This window comes from Ursus americanus, chromosome 21 (genome assembly GCF_024610735.1).
Source record: "Ursus americanus isolate L20-20 chromosome 21, mUrsAme1.1.p, whole genome shotgun sequence".
Lineage (NCBI taxonomy): Eukaryota > Metazoa > Chordata > Mammalia > Carnivora > Ursidae > Ursus > Ursus americanus.
In genome coordinates, this window is record NC_142147.1 from 34,230,244 (window position 1) to 34,250,381 (window position 20,138).

At 38.7% G+C, this 20,138-nt stretch overlaps 1 long non-coding RNA gene across 4 annotated transcripts in view; it reads left to right on the forward strand.

The window, feature by feature from the left end:
• Positions 1 to 59: 59 nt before the first annotated feature.
• LOC123791355 (uncharacterized) overlaps positions 60 to 20,138 on the forward strand; it is a 187,221-nt gene continuing 167,142 nt past the window's right edge. For all 4 annotated transcript variants that reach the window (XR_006779358.2, XR_006779359.2, XR_015728089.1 and 1 more), the window contains exons 1-2: positions 60 to 144; positions 13,365 to 13,461. This is a non-coding gene — a long non-coding RNA (uncharacterized LOC123791355). The remainder of the gene's footprint in view (positions 145 to 13,364; positions 13,462 to 20,138) is intronic.

Genomic DNA, 20,138 nt, shown 5'->3' on the forward strand with positions numbered 1-20,138 from the left:
GCAGAAGTGCGTGCGTCGTGGCGTCATCTCACGCAACTCACGTACTCCTGCCCCGTGGCCCCGCCCCCGTTTCTGGCACCTTGGCGCGTCCCGGGATCTCCGCTCGTAGCCTCAGGGAGCGCTCGCCTCACGGAGGAACTCGGGGTAAGAACACTGTCGACCAAGCAGGGGTGAGAGCGACTTGACGTGGGGAGGGAAACGTCTAAGGAGGCCTCAGTCGGAGGAGGCCCAAGTTCTGGCCCCTGAGAGCGGCAGGTGGTGAGGGTCGCCGCGCGTCGCCGACCCGGTCGAGCTGGTGGGACTTTTGAGACGCTCGTCGCACCGTCTCGGCTGGACCGCGTCTGTCACGCGTTTCCGTCGCGGACGGCGGGCATCCCCGGCCCCGCACCACGGCCCGCGTAACCGTTCCTCCCACGTTGAGGACACTGAGGCACTTGAGGGCTGCTCCGCTGGCCCGGGAATCGGAGGGAGGGAGGCGGGTGCAGACTGAGGCAGTGCGGGCTCTGGTAATGCGACGGAAAACCGTGCTGGAGTCACCGTTTGCAGCTGTGCGCGTCTCTGACTCTGAATGAGCGTTCTGTGAAACAGCCCGAGACGAACTCGCGGGCACGAGAACGGGCGGCCACCTGTCCCAAAGGACAGCTTCAGTGCTGCGCGGCCCACCCGAACACGAGGTCCACACGAGTCGCGGGAAAGCACCGGCCCTGACGCCGTGCCAGCGGCTGACTGCCCCACGCCGCGTTCTTGGCTCTGGCTGCCTCGCCTGCGTGGTTTTACATACGCCTCCTACATACGCCTTCTTACAGCTCGGGACACCATGGTGTTGTCATCGTGTCCTTAGGGACCCTGAGACCTCGGGAGGGAGGTTAAGGCACTTACCACTTTCGCACAGCTAGTAAGTGTGAGAGCCCAGAGTCAGAAAACTTGGTGGAAAAAAAAACAAGACAAAACTGTGGCCGTGCCCTAGCAGATTTTCTCAGTGGAGTCCATACATAAAGTCATTATGATATGGTAAGTGGTTATAGAAGCTTATTCATAACTGAGTGTGAGACACTGGGCTACATGCATAAAGACAGGCGACCTCCCTTTCCTGCAGCGGACCTTAATGGTGAGTGCCATGGAAGAAAAAATGATGATGTGATACAGTGACTTGTGGGGTAACTTTGGGTATGGTGGTCCAGGATGGCTTTTGTCAGATGATAGTGCTAACTAAGGCTTAAAAGTTGAGAAAAACCTATTCTACGAAGAGTTGGAGATAGGGTGTTCTAAGACGAGGGGATAGCAACTGAAAGGTCCTGAAATGAGAACAAGACGAGAGTTGTCATAATTTTCCTAGTGGGAACAATAGAGGTAATCATGTTATGGGTTGAATTGTGTTCCTCCGAAATTCGTCAGAGTTTTGTCTTGGAATGTGACTGTATTTGGAGATAGGGCCTTTAAAGAAGTGATTAAGTTAAAACAAGGCCCTTTGGGGGTAGGTCCTAATCCAGTCTGACTGGTGTCTCTATAAGAAGAAGAAATTTGGGCACAGAAAGAGACCCCAGGGTTGCACGCATCCAGAGGGAACACTATGTGACAACATAAGAAGATGGCCATCTGCACACAAGGAGAGCGACCTCAGAAGAAATCAGTTCTGCTGACACCCTGATCTTGAACTTAGAGCCTTCAGAATTGTGAAAATAAAGTTTTGTTTAAGCCATCCTGTTCGTACTGTTTCTTTATGGTAGCCTCACCAAATTAATACACCACATAATTAGCGATAGATAACAATTGTAATAAAAAGAACCCTGTAAGAAAAGTATGGGGTTTATGAGGGCATAGCAAAGGCACCTAAACCTTTCTGGCCTGGAGAATGGAGGGACTCTTAAAGGCGTGACATTGTAGTTGAGATCTGAAAGGGAACCATTTAGCCTGGAGACTAGGCTTCCAATCAGTCTTAGTTTTGTGCTACCATTACCCCCATGCATCCATGGGACACATTTGCAGGAGTTCTGACGATACTAACTCCATCTTTGTCCCTTCATCTTCCTTAGTTCATGTTACCTTAGTCACCTGTCTTGGGGTTCTATGTTCCAGCCCCCTTGGAGATGAATATACATACCTTAGAAATGCCCACAAAGGCTGGGATGAGGAGAGGCTTGTTTTGGCCTCCCATGAATTTGTTAGAGATGATGGTTTCTCCCCTTCTTGACACAGGTGGTGCCATTGGATCTAACTAAAGGTTAGCTGTCAGGTTTGTGCAAGCCCTTTGAGGTGCGTTTGAACCCTTTGATCTCAGTACAATGCCCCTCTGCATGTCTCTTCCCTTTATAAAATCTGTAGGTTAAGGTCTGCATTTTTCAGAGAATAACTGCAGCTGCTGTGGATTGTTCACTACCCAATCACCCTTGTCAGTAAGTCACCCTGAATAAAACTGTAAACTGTGTGGAGTGACCTGCTTTGTTTTCCACTCTCAAAGTGCCTTGTCAATTTGGAGGATACTCTTCTAACATTTCAACCTGCAAAACTGAAATTCTGTACCCATTAAACAATAATTCCCCATTTCCTCCTCTTCTGTCACTACCATTCTATCTTTTATCTCTGAATTTTGAAAGAAGTTCTGGGGGACCAGAGGTGAAGAGGTGACCCAGTCTGCTATCTGCATCTAGGAAACAGTGCCTGCCGTGAACTAGATCTTGAAGGATGAGCACATGTCTTGACAACAAGAGGAAGACAATTCCTGGCAGAAATAAGAGCATATGTACATCAGCTAGGGATACTAGGAGCTCTACACCTTCCCTACGGACCTCTGTTCTTACCAGTCTACTTGCGCACTGGACTTCGATTCATTTTCATGAAACATTGGCTTCAACTTGTCACTCTCCAGCTCCAAAATTTATAATAACTTCTTGTCTGAGGGATAAAGGTAAAATTCTCAACCTGACACTCAAATTTCTACATTTTCATTTGACAATAAAAATACTTACAATTAAAACTAGTCACCGAAGTCTTTTCCCACCCATCAAAATGTAAGAAATGAGAAGTGACTTAAGAGTAATAATGTAATTTTAACTTTGAATTAAACCATCTGACTGGAAAGATAACTCCTTGATTGCTCTGTTCTACTAAATTATAGAATACAGAGGCTAAGTCTCACACTCAATGTGTTGATTTAATTACAAAGCCAAGGAAATGTCATTTGGGGGGAAGAGAGAACTTCTGTAGGTCTTTACACAATTCTGAATCCGTTCATAATGGAATTTGTTGGAAGTGTGGAAACTTACCAGTTCTTCCAGTTACTAGGTACATCAAGAAAAGTTCCCCTGAGTCTCTTCACTCTTGTAGCAAATCTTATCTAAGGCTGTGCAGCCCAATACCGTAAGCCTAGTCATATACAGCTACTGAGGAACTGAATGTTTATTTTAGTTAAATTTAAAAACTAGCAGTGTAAAATATTTTCTCATACACATTTTAGTTTTGGAAGGACTGCATTTCACTTTAACCTTTGAAAATTTGTCCAAGTTGAGGTGAGCTATACGTGTAAAATACATGGTACATTTCAAAGACTTGGAACAACAAAAAGCAAAATATCTCAGTGTTTTTTCATATCGATGACGTGTTGGAATAATGGTTCAGATGTTTTGGTTTAAATAAAATATAACATTAAATTAATTTCATCTTTTTTAATGAGGCTGTGATAAAATTTAAAATTACATGGCTCATATTTCTTCCTATTTTTATTTTTTTGCAACTGTCAAAAATTGATAATGGCTTCTTAAATGGGGACTTATTAGAAGAATACTGGGTAGTTTCTAGAAGTAATAGTGGTCTGAGAACAAGGCCAAGTTAAAAAGTCAGAAACGAGGGCAGCCCAAGGATCTCGGAAGCAGGAATTAACTTAGTGCCACTGCAACAATGACAAACACCAACTGATTTCTCTGCTCTTAGGACACTCAAGCTTTCAAAGTCTAAGACAGAGTCAAGACCTGATTACAGTTACTGTAGGACTATACAAAATGGGGGAGGGTAATTCTTTAGAGAGAAACTGGGTGCTGTAACCTAGAGAAGAGAGAATGTTTGTAATAGCCAAAACAGCAATGTCAAGTACAAATACCCATTTGAGGCAAGAAGGAAGAGAGTTCTGTTGACATAGCCCTGAAGGACAAATAATTGGTAGAGCCTCAAGTTGGGAAACTCACATCCAATATCAAATCTACCCTTCCTCTTACTGCTCACCTGGTTCTTTTGATAAGCTAGTATTTATCGGCTGCCTTTTATATGCAAATTGTGACTAGGTCAACCCACCAAAAAATTCTAATTAGTATAATGCTCTTAGATTTAGTTACTTACCAAGTCCTCTTACCAATTACTTGTTTGTGGATATCTTGGTTAAGTTAGAACTTAGTACTGAATGTTGCCTTACAGGACATCCACGTAAATAGTTCCTAAACATTGGTTAGATGTGGTTATGACAGAATTATCAGGAAAAATTAAAACACTTAAAAACCAAAAATCATTCCTTATTCCTGGATGATTCTGATGATGAGTCAGGATTTGGAAACTGCTGAGTTAGATGAATCTCCTAATTGTGTATACCAAATTGCAACAACTCAGTCAGAATTCAGGTTTGTGAACTTTCCATTTAACTTTTTTATTAGCCCCTATTCATCCTTTCTTTTCCATTGTCATAAGCCTATCCCTGAATTTAATGGCTAAGTCTTACTACTTTATGATTGTATGATAGCCATAGACTCCTATTTTTTATACCCCCTGTCTTTTTCATTCTTTAACAAATATTTTTGAGCATCTGTTTTTGTTCCTGGCCCTTTGATAGGTGCTAGGGAAACTACGCCTCCCCTTAGGACATGCCATAGACAAGACATAGGTCCTAAAATATGAGTTATGGCAGGGAACCTAATCTGGATTTGAGGAGTTTGGAGAGACTTCCTTGGGGAAGTGACTAAGCTGAGACCAGAAGGGAAAGGGCTGAGAGGAGTGAAAGGAGTGTTTCAGTGAGGTGGAAAGGGGTTTGAATGATGCCTATGGTATAAGTGACAAGTCTGGAGAGGCAGGCTAGGGCCAGATCTCTAAAGGCCATATGTTAAGTCGGTAGGATTTTCAAAGACACTGTGAAGCTATTGAATTGTTTTAAGGAGGAGAAAGACACTTTAAAATTGTACGATGGAATTATGTCATTCTTGAGATCACTGGCTGAAAGTGAAGGAGGGAAATGGAGAAAGGAAAAACAAAAGTCTTCTCAAATTCTTCTAGATTACTCTTACTAATTTATCTTTTAGACTAATTTCTTTTTTAAACTAGTTAATCCTATTATGAGATAAAATCCAGGCTGATGGTCAAGGCTTCCTATACCTGTCCTCTAGGCTTACCTCCTAGCCTTGTCCTGTATACCTCTATTTAGTGTCCTCTAGCTAAACTGATCTAAATAGTGTGCCTCTAAACATTCCACATTTACCTGCCTTGTAAATATTCTTACTGCCTTCTATTTCTGGAATGATGCCTGGCATGATGTCTTTCAACTTTTCAAATCCTGCCCATCTTTCAGAACCCAATTCAGATTTCGCCTTCCTCTTACATCAACTGAAAATGATCATTTCCTTTTTCATTCCAAATGCCAATAGGGCTGTTTTATAGTTTCAGTGTTTAGTTATACACTACCTTTTATTGTTACCTAACATGACTGCAGGTGCAGGAAGACGGTTCTGAGTTTTATAGTTATCTGAATCTTTCACAGCTTCAAGCAGCTAATATACTTAATAAATACTTATTGAGTGGATAAGTGAACTCTTTAAAATGAATGAGACAGCATCTTTTAAAATTATTCACATTCTTTAATAACATGTAAGCCCCAGAATACCTAACCAATTCTATCTAGCTGAATTGACATTTGAATTTTTTTTTATTTTACAAAACAAACAAAAAAAGTGAAAGGCCAAAGATGTGGTAATGAAACCAGCTTATTTTCCTGTACTAATTCTGTTCAAAATATTCTGTTCAGTTAAAAGATGTATCTTTGGACTTTCCGTGGAAGTTTCCAAAGAAGCCAGTTGCCTTGGGGATAATGAAAAGGAAAAAAATTAAAAATATGACCAATTTGTACAAATGAAGCCACCATGTCCAAACCTGAAAGACCTTTTTGAAGGATGGAGGAAGTCCTCAGAAAGAAAAAGAATGTGGAAATAAAGTATTAGGGGAACATGTATGATTGTGGAAGGGAAGCCATAGCTAAGATGGAAGTTTATTTTCCCCAAGGGGAAATTATGTGTTTACTAATAATATGGAGGAACAAAAGAAAGATCTTAAAGCAGAGAGCTGTAGAGACTAAACAGTCTTTTTTTTTTTTTTTTTAACCCATGGCAAGTTCTTTTTACTCATAAAAAAGGAGAGAACAGGTTATAGAAGTCAAAGCCAGTAGTTGAAAAGGAGGCTGTTGGGAATTTGAACTAAACCATTTGTGCTAGGAAAAACAAAACAAAACAAAAAACCCAACCCAACAGCCCTCTTTAAATAAACTTTATATTTTTTGAATTGTTTTAAGAAAGATATGTGTTTTTGATAGTAAAAAGGCACTACAAGGTGTTATAATCTCTTTCCTTTGTTGGACATGCCTGCGCTGTTTAGTTTTTCTCCCATTTCACCAGAAGATTTGGCCATGACCTACAAGCACCATTGGGTGGCAGCCTAAATTTGCAACCCCTTAAGAAGTGAATTCATCCTTGGCATTGGGTTCTGTGAATTTCACCTTACAAATGACAACTTTGCACAGATGTTTTTAAATGAAGTGTTGAGTAAAATTTTCCTCTTCTTTCTGACAAGAATGTGTGTCAGACAGAGAGCAAGAGAATACAACAAAGCTAAGAAAATACCTAGTGACCAGATGTCTGGAAGAAAATCCTCTCTTCTATTAAGCCATTTTGCTCCTGCACATCTACTCTCAACAGCTCAAGAGCTATGGAACCCTCTTAACTCTGAGGATCAAATGAGATAACATGTGAAAACACCTTACCAAATGTACAAAGCTGTGTAGATGTGAAGGATGATTATTACATCATGAATCCAGGTTGCTTTTCTAGCACTTTTTTGGCATAGTTGTTTTTTAAATGGAGTAACCTATATGAATTAGCAAACTCAAACCCAAATCTATAAAAAATATTGCACATCTTTAAAGTTCACTTAAACCTGAATCTAAGATCTCCTCATACTTCTGGGCTGGCAGGAATTAATTAAATATTTATTAGTGCTCTCTTGGCCCAAACATTGTGCAAAGGCTCAAGGTCTTAAATGCTGCAGAAGCATAGGTAAAAATTCCTCTGGTCACTGATCATTAGATCTCACTGGATAATATGGAGATGGCCACTGTTCAGCCAGCTTGGTCCTTTTAGATTCTGCTCCTCCACTGTTTATAGTCCATGCTTGGTGTTCAAATATCTTTGAAAGGACTGGGGGTCAAATGTCAACCTCTCTGGGTGCACCTCATAGATCCTTCTTCGCTTTTCCAGATTCTGGGTCTCACTGGGCCTTCTGAATCCTGACCTCTTTCCAATATTGGCAAAACTTTAACTCTTCCCTTTGTTGTCCTAGAAGGTACTCTGGCTATCCCATCTGTCTCCAGGATATATATATATACCTCTTTAGTCAGTGTAGGCTTTGACAAAAAAAGGAAGAGCTGTAGAAAACACGCAACTAGTAATAGGCTCTGTGCCCTATAGACAGTAAGGGTTTGGTCGCCTTCTTGGAACTATTGAGGTGTGCAAGAGCAAAACAGAAACTAAAATCTCAAAAGTTGTTCTGCCCCTCTGGCTTTCTATCAGCTTCAGCAGGGCAGAATTTTGGTGAGTGCATTCTGGATCAAATGTGTTCTTCTGTCTGGGTGAACAGAGCACACATTATCTTCTTGATTTCTTGATTCTACATAGACTAGAGAACTGTTTTCCTTTTTTCATCCAGCTGCAGTAATTCCAATATAACAGAAAAAGGAAAACTCTTCCTCATTAACTCTAAAAAGCAACAATTATAATAGTTTATAATTTACATTTGTTGATAAATACCTCATATAACATCAGTGAATATTGCTTCTCTGGGTTGGTTATTGTATTTGGATTTTTATAGTAACATTCAAACTACAAGGAAGCTAAGTTGCTTTCATTTTTGCTGCTTAGGGGATGGGCATTAGGAATGATTAATTTTGTTGATTAATCTAATCAGAAATTAATTGCTATGGGGCACCTGGGTGGCTCAGTCAGTTAAACCTCTGACTCTTGATTTTGGCTGAGGTCATGATTTCAGGGTATGAGATCAAGTCCTGCGAGGGGCTCTGACCTCAGTGGGGAGTCTTCTTGAAATTCTCTCCCTTCCTTCCTCTCCCCCCTACCGTGCTCTCTCTCTCACTCTCGTGATGAGAGATAAATAAGTAAATCTCAAAAAAAAAAAAAAAAAAAAAAAGAAAAGAAAGAAATTGGGGCACCTGGGTGGCTCAGTCATGATCTCAGGGTTGTGAGATTGAGCCCCACGTTGGACTCTGAGCTCAGCACGGAGTCTGCCTGTCCTTCCCTCTGCTCCTGCCCCCCCACCAGTCTCTCTCTCTGGAATAAATGAATAAAAATTTTAAAAAACTAAATGCTGTAAATTGATTATATAGCTTTTTGACATTCAGTAGATAATTTTTAAGGATAGAAAATAATTAAAAATTTTTTATTACTGAAAACTTCAAAAATATTCAGAAGTACAAAGAAGAGAAGAGTCTAACATTAATATACTCACCGACCAACTTTATTATCAACTCATGGCCAATCTTGTTTTATTTATGTTCCCCAAATTTCCTTCTCTCCATTCTTCTTCCAATTATTTTGAAGCAAATCCTAGGCATTATATAATTTATCTGTAAAATTTTTGTAGGTATCTCTAAATGGTAAGGACTTAAAAAAATGCAACATAATCAAAATGTTGTCACACAAGTTAAACAATGATGAAAGAACACTTTATTTTATTTTCATCATTTATCTTATTTGTTTTCTTAAAATTTAATATTAAATTTATGTCAACAGTATAAATCTAAACATGTTAACATATCCTGAAGGGTATCTAAGATACGTTGTCAAGTGAAAGAGAAAGTCATAGAATAATTTTTATAACATGGCTCAATATGTATTTTTTTAAAGATTTTATTTATTTATTTGACACAGAGAGAGACAGCCAGTGAGAGAGGGAACACAAGCAGGGGGAGTGGGAGAGGAAGAAGCAGGTTCCCAGCAGAGGCACCCGATGTGGGGCTCGATCCCTGAACTCCGGGATCATGCCCTGAGCCAAAGGCAGACGCTTAACGACTGAGCCACCCAGGCGCCCCTCAATTTGTATTTTAAAAATTATGAATAACTATCTATTTTTGTTTAAACATGTAAAAGGGTTAGAAACATACCTCAAACCAAGAACTGTTGTTACTTTTTAAAGTAAGAATAATCAGAGTTGGTATTGGGGATGGAAAAGGACTCTCACTTCTAACCTATTCTTCAGTATTTATTTTTTTTAAAGATGCATATTACTTTTGAAACTAAATTTTCAAGAAAGAATTTATGAAAGGAAGAACTTAAAAATAAATTATGTCAATATGTAAAATGAGAGACTTTCTTAGGTCAGAATGTGCTGTCCAGATACTGTCTCTCAGTTGAATAATCTTACTCCTGGGTTAATGAGAGTGGTAGTTAGCATGTATAGTGTGCCTGGCTATGTGCCGGTCACTTTTAACAGGTGCTTCCAATCTGATACTTATTTCTCACCATAACTCTTTGAGGTGAGTATTCCCATTTCACAGATAAAGAAACGCAATGTAGAACAATTAAATAACTTGCCAGAAGTTTGGAAGAGGCTGAACAGGCTTGGAACTGAGGTCCAGGGATTCCTTGCCCACACTTTAATCACTTTAGTGAACTTCCACTTCCCTTGGTTCTGAAATTCTCACTGTTACAGAATGAATTTTGTTTTTTCAGTTTGTAGTGATTTGACTGGTTTGTTTTTTAATTTCCATATTGGCCTCAACAACTCTATTTTACTATAAACTCAATGGCTCAGGCAAGACAGAAAGGTATTTCCTTTCATTTCCCCCCTCATCCATAGAGTCTGACTGGCCCGAAGGACTAAGGGGAGAAAGAATCCAAAAAGAACTTCATGCTTTCCTGATTCGAGATACATTTAAATAACAGGCAGATGGTTCTTGTCATCAGTCGCTTTCTGTGCAGTTCTCCAGCTGCCTAACCTTTCTTTCTTGGTGGAAAAATGTCATAAAGCTCTTCTTAATTTATCTATTCCATAAACATAGGGCAAAGAGACTACAAGTGTATAAGAACAGAAGTGCCCAACACTTTTATTTGCAATATACTCCAAATCATAGATGTAAACAAGCTGTAACTATCCTTTTAAAAAAATTATGGATTAGTTCTTGCATACTGTAGTAGCAAATTTATTTTTCACAACTTGACCTTAGCACCAACAATGCGTTGGGCTTGTTTTTGGTCATCTTTTTTGTTGTTGTTAGGAATAACACATTTATTACTTAAAAAGAATGCAATAAGAAAGCAAATTTGTCTGCAAAACAATATACCTCCATACATGCAAACACTATGATACATAAATTCTTTTTGTATTCACATTATTTTATCCCTTATCTATTGGAGACAATTGAGAAATTACTGTGTGCCCAAAAGAAAAGTCTTTAACTCAAAGAAATTTGATCCTTACAAAATTCTCCTGAAATTATTCAAGTGATTACTTAAGAAGATGAGTAGTTTGAATTTTTCTATCCTTTGCGCACCTTTGCTCTACCATCCCATCAAGGATCATAGGACCTCCACAGACTAGGTTGAGAAAATGCCACTGACAAGACAGGCTTCCAGAACTTAGACCACTTGATGTCCCTCTTTACACACAGTGAAAAAGTGCAGCAAGTAGGAACTTCACTGACCACAGGAAGATACTGTCCAATCCCACTCATATTATTAAAATAAGATTCCGGACTTTAATCACTTAGATTTAAAATTTTGCCCTTCGGACAAGCTGAATGGTAGGTCACTTTAGTAGATAGTTCACACTCTTTAGAGAAATAAATTTAATATTGATTCTTCTGCAAATGTATAGCTCTACTCTGTGTCTGTCTAGATTCTCCAAAGAGGATATTTGAGGACTCTCATAAATACTCATAATTATGTTTGGTGAGATGGTTTAAAATAATTCAATTCTAACTCTTTTAGGAGGCTTAGACAGAGTAGAGATTTTTTGCTCTGAAGGGGGGAAAATTTTTCTACTGCCTAATGTCCAAAAATATTGTAGCATACTTTGGGAGATCTTTAGTTAATTTAGAAGCCATATTGTAGCTAACCCTGCTCTGTAGCCTGCCTTCTAAGTAGGTTTCACGCCAGTGTCTGGGGCAATTAATGAATTTAGTCTAATAAACTGCAATCTTATTCCTCCAAGGAGTTATATTTTTCCTGTGGCTTATATACCATTGTTGGCTTTTTAGTTGCTTCTTTCTCTGGATCATCTTGTAGTTGTTAGTAGAGTGTCCAGATATGGGTGTTTGGTCGTGTATGAGAAGTATAACTTTAATATACATTTTTTGGCAGAGAAGGATGTCTGTAAGGTCAAGGCTTTCTTGACATTTTAAGTGTTAGATTTGGAAAATTTCTACCCAACTTTCTGTTTAACTCATTAGGAAACTAGCTCTGACAAGGTCAAGCAATTAGTGGCAATTCCAGGACTAGAGAGGTTGTAATGCACTACGGTTAAGTGCTTTGGTTCTGACGTCCCATGGTCTGGATTTGAATCCTGCTCCTGCCACTTATGAGCTATATGACCTTGTGCAATTTATATCACCTCCCTGTGCCTCAGTTTCCACATCTGAAAATGGATGATCATAATATGTAGTTTATAGGGTTATTATAAGGATTAAATAAATGAATATGAATTAAACACTTAGTGCCTGGTATATAATGAGTACTGAATAAATGCTATTAGAATTAGAACTCATGTCTCCTACCTCTCAGTTGATCGCTTTATAGTTGCACAACATTGTTTCTCCTGATATCCCTTAAAGATATTAAAATATTTTAATAGTGTTATTTCTTATTAAATATTTCAGTTGATTAAATATTTCAGAAAAGAAAGCATATTTAACAAATGTCATCTTGACCATTTTTTTCCATGTGAGAGATGAACAGGTAATAAATGAAGAATTTGGAATGAAATGAAAAATTAAATGATGTATGTCTGAGTATATTCAGGTATCACATTATATAATAAATTACTTTTTAATACAGCCATGATTCCTAATTTGCATAAACAATTGGGCACTTTAGTGGCTTGTTAGATAAATTGGGCCCAACTAACCAATATAAATGTATTACAAATGCATATCTGGAATGTGAAACTGTTACTGGAAACTCATTGGAACTGAAATTTCCAGTAAAGGGAACCCTTGATTTTTCAATAAAAGAGGAAATATCTATTCTGGGTTCATGTAGATGATATGGATTTAGCAATGATTTGTTCTTTGATTATAATCACTTAGTGCCTTTTAAAGAGAGATTCATGTCTTTGTAGCTCTCTGTGAAGACATAATGTTATAGCAACAATGGCTAATCTTATATGCTTGATACTGTCTACCAGTTAGACCGTTAGTGCCACTTCTAAGCATTGAGATGTGTGCAGTGAGTTGAGCTCTATTTCTATTCTTATTAGGTACATGTGGCAGACACTCTGGGCTTCTTGCTCCCCTGTCATTCTCACTAGCCTTATTTTTTGCTAGTAGAATCCTAATTTTTCTCAGGTGGCCATGTGCTTTAAGGGAAGTTGGGATTTCCCTTAGCCTTGAGGGGAAGTGCATCTTAAGTAATCCAAATAGACATTCTGATTCTAATTATTACCCTTCCAGTGATTGATCTAGACATGGGTATGTGACATAATTTTGGCCAGTGAGAACTGAGAGAGAGTTTTTGAGGAGGAAGGTGCTTCCATGTAAAATTTATGTGTATAAGGAAACACTTGTGTCTCTGATTGTTGTCATCTTTATATGTTGCCTGGAATTGCAGAAGCCAATCTTAGCACCTTAAAGAGGTGCTAGCCTCAGGGGAGAAGCCAACATGCTTATATTTGCAGATAGACAGATGTGAGGGACCTGGGTCCTTCTTGATGTCTGTGAATTACCAGGTGAACTCACCCTGAAGCTACTCTACCTCTGGACCTCTTATTTTCTAATATAATAAAAGACATTATTTAAGCCAATTTTACTCAGCTTTCTTTTTTCAATAGAAACATGCTAATTGATGCAATGTAAAATCATCTAATTATAATTCTGGTCTCTTTGTATTCTTCGATTGTAGTTGCCAAAATGAGCTCAAGTCTGAAAATTGCTCAGTAGGACCAGACATGGGCCTCCTCTTGTGGTTTCATTTGCTGATGACCACTCTCTTGATAAATGTAAGTATTTAAACTTCTCTTAACCAGTGACATTTCTTTATACCTTGAGTTAGTGTTTTAGGTACAATCGTATAAATATTAAATGATACAATTATTAATCTCACAGGGCTCCATTTTTGTTGCAGTTTCTTTTTCCTCTTTTAAGGTCTTTGGTTACCTTCATTTTGGGACACAGTACACTGAAGGAGGCCAATACGAATGGGGAATCACCTCAGTCAGCACAAGGAATGCTGTAGACCTTTTGTTACCTTAGCATAGCCATCTCCTGTGAGCTGACATACTGTTTTCCAAATAAAAATGCTTCATTTAGATGTCTTAAAAATGAACTTTCCTCCTTCTTTTAAAGTCATGAGCACAGAATCATACAATAACAGCTGAACTTTAGAAGACTGAATGTATGTGAATTGGGATTAGTTTTGTGATAAATGAAAAAAAATTAATTTGACATATATTTAAGATATGTTTAATTTTTCTGCTGGGTGATTACTGGACAGTGATTAATTAATTCATGTAAATCACCAGGGTTGCGGTTTATAGGTACCTTATAAAATGAATGCATTTGAATAACGATCAAGCCTATAGGGAGGTCTTACCACCTTTAGAAAATGTTCCTCAATTAATTTCACTCCTTAATAAGATACTCCATTTTTGCTACCATCCCTTGACATGCCCTTACTGTGTACAGTTACTGACATAATAGTATCTACCTTTACTTTGTGAGTAACTCTTCTTTGAATGTTGTGGTTTTATCAGGAGATTTATCATCGGACCCATTAGGGGACCAAATCGTGAAAGTAGAGGATGGGGTCTCGGTTAAGGGTGACATTATGCAGTCAGGTATTTCGGTCTAGGCAAAGCAAACTGTGAATGAACTGAACAGATGGGTCTGTTCAGAGAGACTCTTAGGAAAGTCGCCAGGTGGGGCCTGAGCCTTTGGCATTGCCATATAATTATTTCTTCTTCTCTTGGTAATAAATCCACTAATAGACTGTGATCATTGTTTTTAATCAAAGAACAATTTCCGTTTCTGGCAGACAGGCTGCAGTACATCTACAGTGAGGAGGAAAATAAGAGATATCTACAGAAAGCTTTAAAAATACCCATTTAAAAGCCTATTAATTTAGAACACCTGCCAGCCAGCACTTTTAAGTAGGTATATCTATAGAGAGAAAATGGGAAAAAAAACTTGTTTTTTCCTGTTCCATATAAGGCAGAACAAAGATGTAACTTGATGTTACTATGTGTTTCTGATTTCTGCCCATACACAAGTAAAACCTTTTTCAGGATTCTGTCTTCTTGCTGGGAAACCTTCCTCTAATTCATTCCTACAGAAACTCGCCAGTAGGGGGTGAAACTCCTTTCCACTATCCACTCCCTAATGGAGCAATGCTTGCTTTGGATAATAAAAATTCTCACCTTTAGGCAGAATCCTGAAGTACTATGAGTTATATTGAAATACTGTTTGGCATTGCATTTGATAGGAGATAAAAAGTGCATAATATTCTTTTATGAGTCTTTATCTTCTGGCTTCCTGAAATTTCCTCCCCATCACAATATAAAGAATTAAAGTACAGTTTATGTTGGAGATGAGAGACATCCCTAATTTTGGAGAATACTAGAACAAGACCTACAAATTCTATCTTTAATGGCATGCATGAGGCCCACAGCCTCAGATCAGTGGTGAATCACTAGCTCCTTTGGTGAATAAGAATGAATATTTGTGGGGGCCAAAAGGGTTATGTAGCTATTGTGCCAGAATCTATAAGCTTGATTGCTTTTATGCATCTTATGAAAAGTGAAATAATAAAGCCTTTTTGAAAATTTTAGTATGTCTCACGTGTAGTAAGGAGTACCAAGAAAATTGTGTGTGTGTGTGCACGCGTGCACGCATTGTGTGTGAAAAATCACAGGGCAGAGCTGTGGTCACTTGGTCTGCCCTCCTGTCCTTCAGGAGCAGCTCCTTCAAGTGCTGAAAGCTTTTAAGTTCTGTTTCGTTTTAATAAGGGTGGTGAAATTCTCATGTATAAATACACATGAGATATATATTATCTAATTATATATTAATATTAATTATTATATAATATATAATATAATATATTATCTAATTATATAATAGATCATATTTGTTTTCACATTTCAGGTATTCTTAACATGGTTTATAAACATTTTTGTCCAGTTTCTACCATATATTGTAAGACCTTTGCATAAACAGGTTTTCTGTATTCCAATTCTTTTATATTCTTATAGGTGACACCCACTGCAAATTGCAAGGATTAAGTAAATCCTGATAACTTGCCATTTTTAACTAATAGATAGGATAGTGCTTTAAAGGTTACAAAAAATTTCAGCAATTAACAGCAGGAGTTGTCTTAAGCTCTTTTCTTTCCTATTTTAATGAAGATTTTTTATAGGGATATTACAGACAAACATTATATTAGTTTCAGGCATGTAACAATAATTTGATATTTATATATATTGCAAAATGATCACCACAATAAGACTAGATAACATCCATTACCAGAAATTTCATTTTAGTTTTCCTGTCTAGTCAAGTAAGATGTTAAGTACAGGAGGGAGGCAGGGTCTCTGGGGTGTCAAGATTTCTTTTTTCCCTTGGCTCGTTTGATCCATTACTTGCCTTCTATCTCCAGAGTACCCACCTGACCCATAATTAGCATTTAACGGCAACCATGGGGCCCAGAGTTTCAGAGATACTCAGGGACCCAAGGCTGCAGCTGAAGCAAGAAGGAAACACACCAAAATAGATAGATCTGCCTTGGTTAATGAAGATCACAGATGGAAATACTATTTTTCCCCCCCTGTGGACATGGTGGGATTTTTTAGAACTGACGCTATTAATCAATCTGTCCGAAAACAGAAACAGTTGCAAATATGTAATATAGAGTATCAGTGGAATAGAAAACAAACCTTTAACTAAGCCTGATTTTTTTGAAGTTGGAAAATGTTGCCAGCCTGTTCTTTATGTAATTGAAAATGTTTAGAAGCTTTCCTGAAGAGTTGATTAATATATCAAAATCAAAAAAGGCAATTTTGAGTCTAATTTTGTTTGTTTACCGGGTAATACAGGATTCTTGGCTTTGAAATTCTGCCATGCAGGGTGAAAAATGACTGTCAGTGTGAAACAAAGTAGTCTATTGAAAAGAACATTGTGTCTAATAGGGAACAGCTGATACCAGCCCAATGCTCGCTATCCGAAATTACAATATCTCAATCAGTCTGATTGATTCCTGTGGATAAAGGAGAGTCCAGATGTGGCCAAGGGTGGCAAAAGTGTGCGGAGGGAGGGAGTCTTTTGCCTCACCCACCTCTTGGTGCAAGAATCTTAAAATGGGGAGTTGATGAGGAGGTACTCTGGTGTAGGCTGGAGGAACTAGGATAGTTTGGGACCTTGATAAGCTGCATAGACTGCAGTTTCCCCACAAAGGTAGAAGTGACATTGTGAGGGAACAGTTGCATAGCTTCTCTAGGAGGGTCTAGAATTTTACTGTGCTCCCAGAAGCATTTCCAAGGGCTTCTTGATTTTCTAAATCTGAATGAACTAAAATAGGTAGTTACATTTTGGTATTCAGCTTTTGGAGGAAGACACCATGGTTCAAGAAAACTTAACTGTGCGGAGAGGTGGGGGCTTGCTGGCTTAGTTGGTAGAGCATGCAACTCTTGATCTTGGGATTGTGAGTTTGAGCCACATGCTGAGTGTAGAGATTACTTAAGAAAATTAAGAATCTTAAAAAAATAAAAATAAAAACTTAACTGTGCTAGAAAAAAAAAATGAGTGAACTCCAACCAAGAGTTTCTGCCTATTCAGTTAAAACAGGAGTACTCAAAGAGAGAAGAATGCCTGTTCTAGAGTGATTTTACATCTTCCCTTTTTCAGGAAAGTGCCAATTTCAAATATTTTCTCATTATTTCAATCATTGACATCTCCCAGAAACTCAATATTTTGGTGGCTAATAGCACCATATCTGCTAGATGGTCTTTCAAACCCAGAAGCAACACAGACGTCTTTTTATTGGACTATAGATCTTGGCTTGGGGTTTAGAAAATAAGATCACTGTATGTAGAATGAGGTTGTACTGAAAAACAATCCGCAGATCAACCTAGTTTCTCACCCCTTTGGGTAGATACTAAAGTATCTGGGCCAGGTTGTCTTGTAGCCCCTGCTTGAATATCTCCCCTGGTAAATTGGGAGCTCATAGCTCAGAAGGCATCTGATTATGAGTAAGCTTTGAATCTGTAGCCAAACCTATTTCTTATAGCTTCACTCATCAGGGGCAACAGAGAATGTCCTCTTAGTTCATTGTGATGGTTCTTCAGTTATGCGGAGTGCTACTTCATCAAGTCAGTCCTCTCCCAGGCCAAGCTTCTCCACACCCTTATGGAGCTGACATTCGGAAGGAGAAGGCTACCACACAATGTAGGGACATCATTCACATAGAATTTGTTGGCTCTGCAAGACATACATACAGAGACAGACACACACACGTATGTATCATAGTATATATAATATTAGATAGTGGTAGGAGCTAGAGTTTATAGTATGCTATCAGATAATGGCAAGAACTATGTAGAAAGATAAAACAAGATACTCAGGGGGCAAATATTATCTTATATCAGTAGAAAACGTCTCTAAGGAAGCGACACTGGGGAGAGTCCTGATGGAGGGAGGAAGTGAGCTATGTGTGAAGGGAAAGGTGGTAGTCAGAAGGGTATTGATTCATAAATTCAAGCATGTTTGGTATGAATGGTCAATGAAGCATATATTTCCTTAAAAATACTGTCTTATCCATTAGGTTCCAAGAAGAGAGACTTTCTAAATATGCTTGCCCTAATTAGTATAAACCACAGATAGATGTGAGCTTGTTCAGGGCTTTGGGGAGGCACGTAATTTGTTTTTGTTTTTGTTTTTGTTTTTTTAACTATTTTAAAATATTTAAATTCAATTAATTAACATATAGTGTATTGTTAGTTTTAGAGGTAGAGTTCAGTGATTTATCAGTGCTCAGGGATGCCTGGGTGGCTCAGTCAGTTAAGCATCTGCCTTCAGCTTAGGTCAGGCTCCCTGCTCAGTGGAGGGCTTGCTTCTCCCTCTCATCTCTGTCCCTCCCTCCCCCAACTCGTCACTTGTGCTCTCTGTCTCAAATAAATATGTAAAATCTTAAAAAACAAACAAACCACCCAATGCTCATTCTATCCCATGCCCTCCTTAATGCCCATCATCCAGTTACCCCATCTTCCCACCCCCTCCAGCAACCCTCAGATTGTTTCCTATGATTAGGAGTCTGTCTTATGGTCTGTCTCCCTCTCTGATTTTGTCTTATTTTTCCCTCCCTTCCCCTATACTCCTCTGTTTTGTTTCTTAAATTCCACATATGAGTGAAATCATATAATTGTCTTTCTCTGATTGACTTATTTTGCTTCGTATAATACTCTCTAGTTCCATCCACCTCATTGCAAATGGCAAGATTTCATTTTTTTGATGGCTGAGAAGTATTCCATTGTATATATATCACATCTTCTTTATCCATTCATCTGTTGATGGACATCTGGGCTCTTTCCGTAGTTGGCTATTGTGGACATTGCTGCTTATAAATATTGGGGTGTGGGGAGGCACAGAATTTGTATCTCCTTGTCCATATGAAGGCCTTTCTCCCTCTGGTGTTTCTCCCTGAATAAATGTGTGCCTTCATGGAGTGTAAAGCAAAGGGAACCAACCCATCAGCCAGACCAATCCTCTTCGTCAACCCTGTTGATGCACAGGGTGATAGGAACCTCAGACAGGGTGCTCTCACATCCCTACCTGTGGGCATGGCACCCCACTCTCACCTGTCCTTACACCTATGAAAAAGAGGCATGTAGGATCTTTGTGTTTCCCCCAATGAATCAGTCCTGGTTCCTAGTGATCACCATGTCCTATTCTGAGGACTCACAAATCATCTGCCTCATCATTTCAGAGTATTACTGTGTTTCAAAACCAAGCTTGCACATCTGTAGATCATGGAATACATGTTTTCCCCCCATGTTAAGAAACTGGAATACTATTTTTCTAGCTGCACTGCCCCAGTAACTTTTCTGTTTTCCCTGATTCCTTAAAGATTACTGACAGGGACTCTTAGATTACATCTGCAAAGTCTCTCCATACTCTGGGATGTAATTTGTTTAGGCCTGGAGACTTGAACTCATTTAAAACAGCGAGATGGTCTCTTGCTACCACCTTACTTATCTCATACTTCAGTTTCTTCTAAACTACATTTATTCAGCCTTCCTGAGTCTAAAGATCATTCTCCTTGATATAGAAGATGGAAATACAATAGAAGTTGTGATATATGACTTTCTCTTTGTTGTTTGCTAGTGTTATATCATCTGCCCCAAGCAATGAAGTGTGTTCTTTAGGTTCATCTTTTTTACTTTGATTGTAGCTGATAAGGGGTGAGTGTGTTTCTGAGTTTGTGGATGAAAGGCTTAAGCATATTTTACATAAGCATATTTCACACAGTGCATTGAGGGATTAACCCTCCTATCATGTTATTTCAGTTCAATATTCCTATGCACATTTTATCTTGTTTTAGTATGCAGTTATGAGCAAGGGCTCTGGAGCTATACAACCAGGGGCAAATCCTGGCTGTTCCACTTACTCTAGCAGTAAGACCATGGGCAGG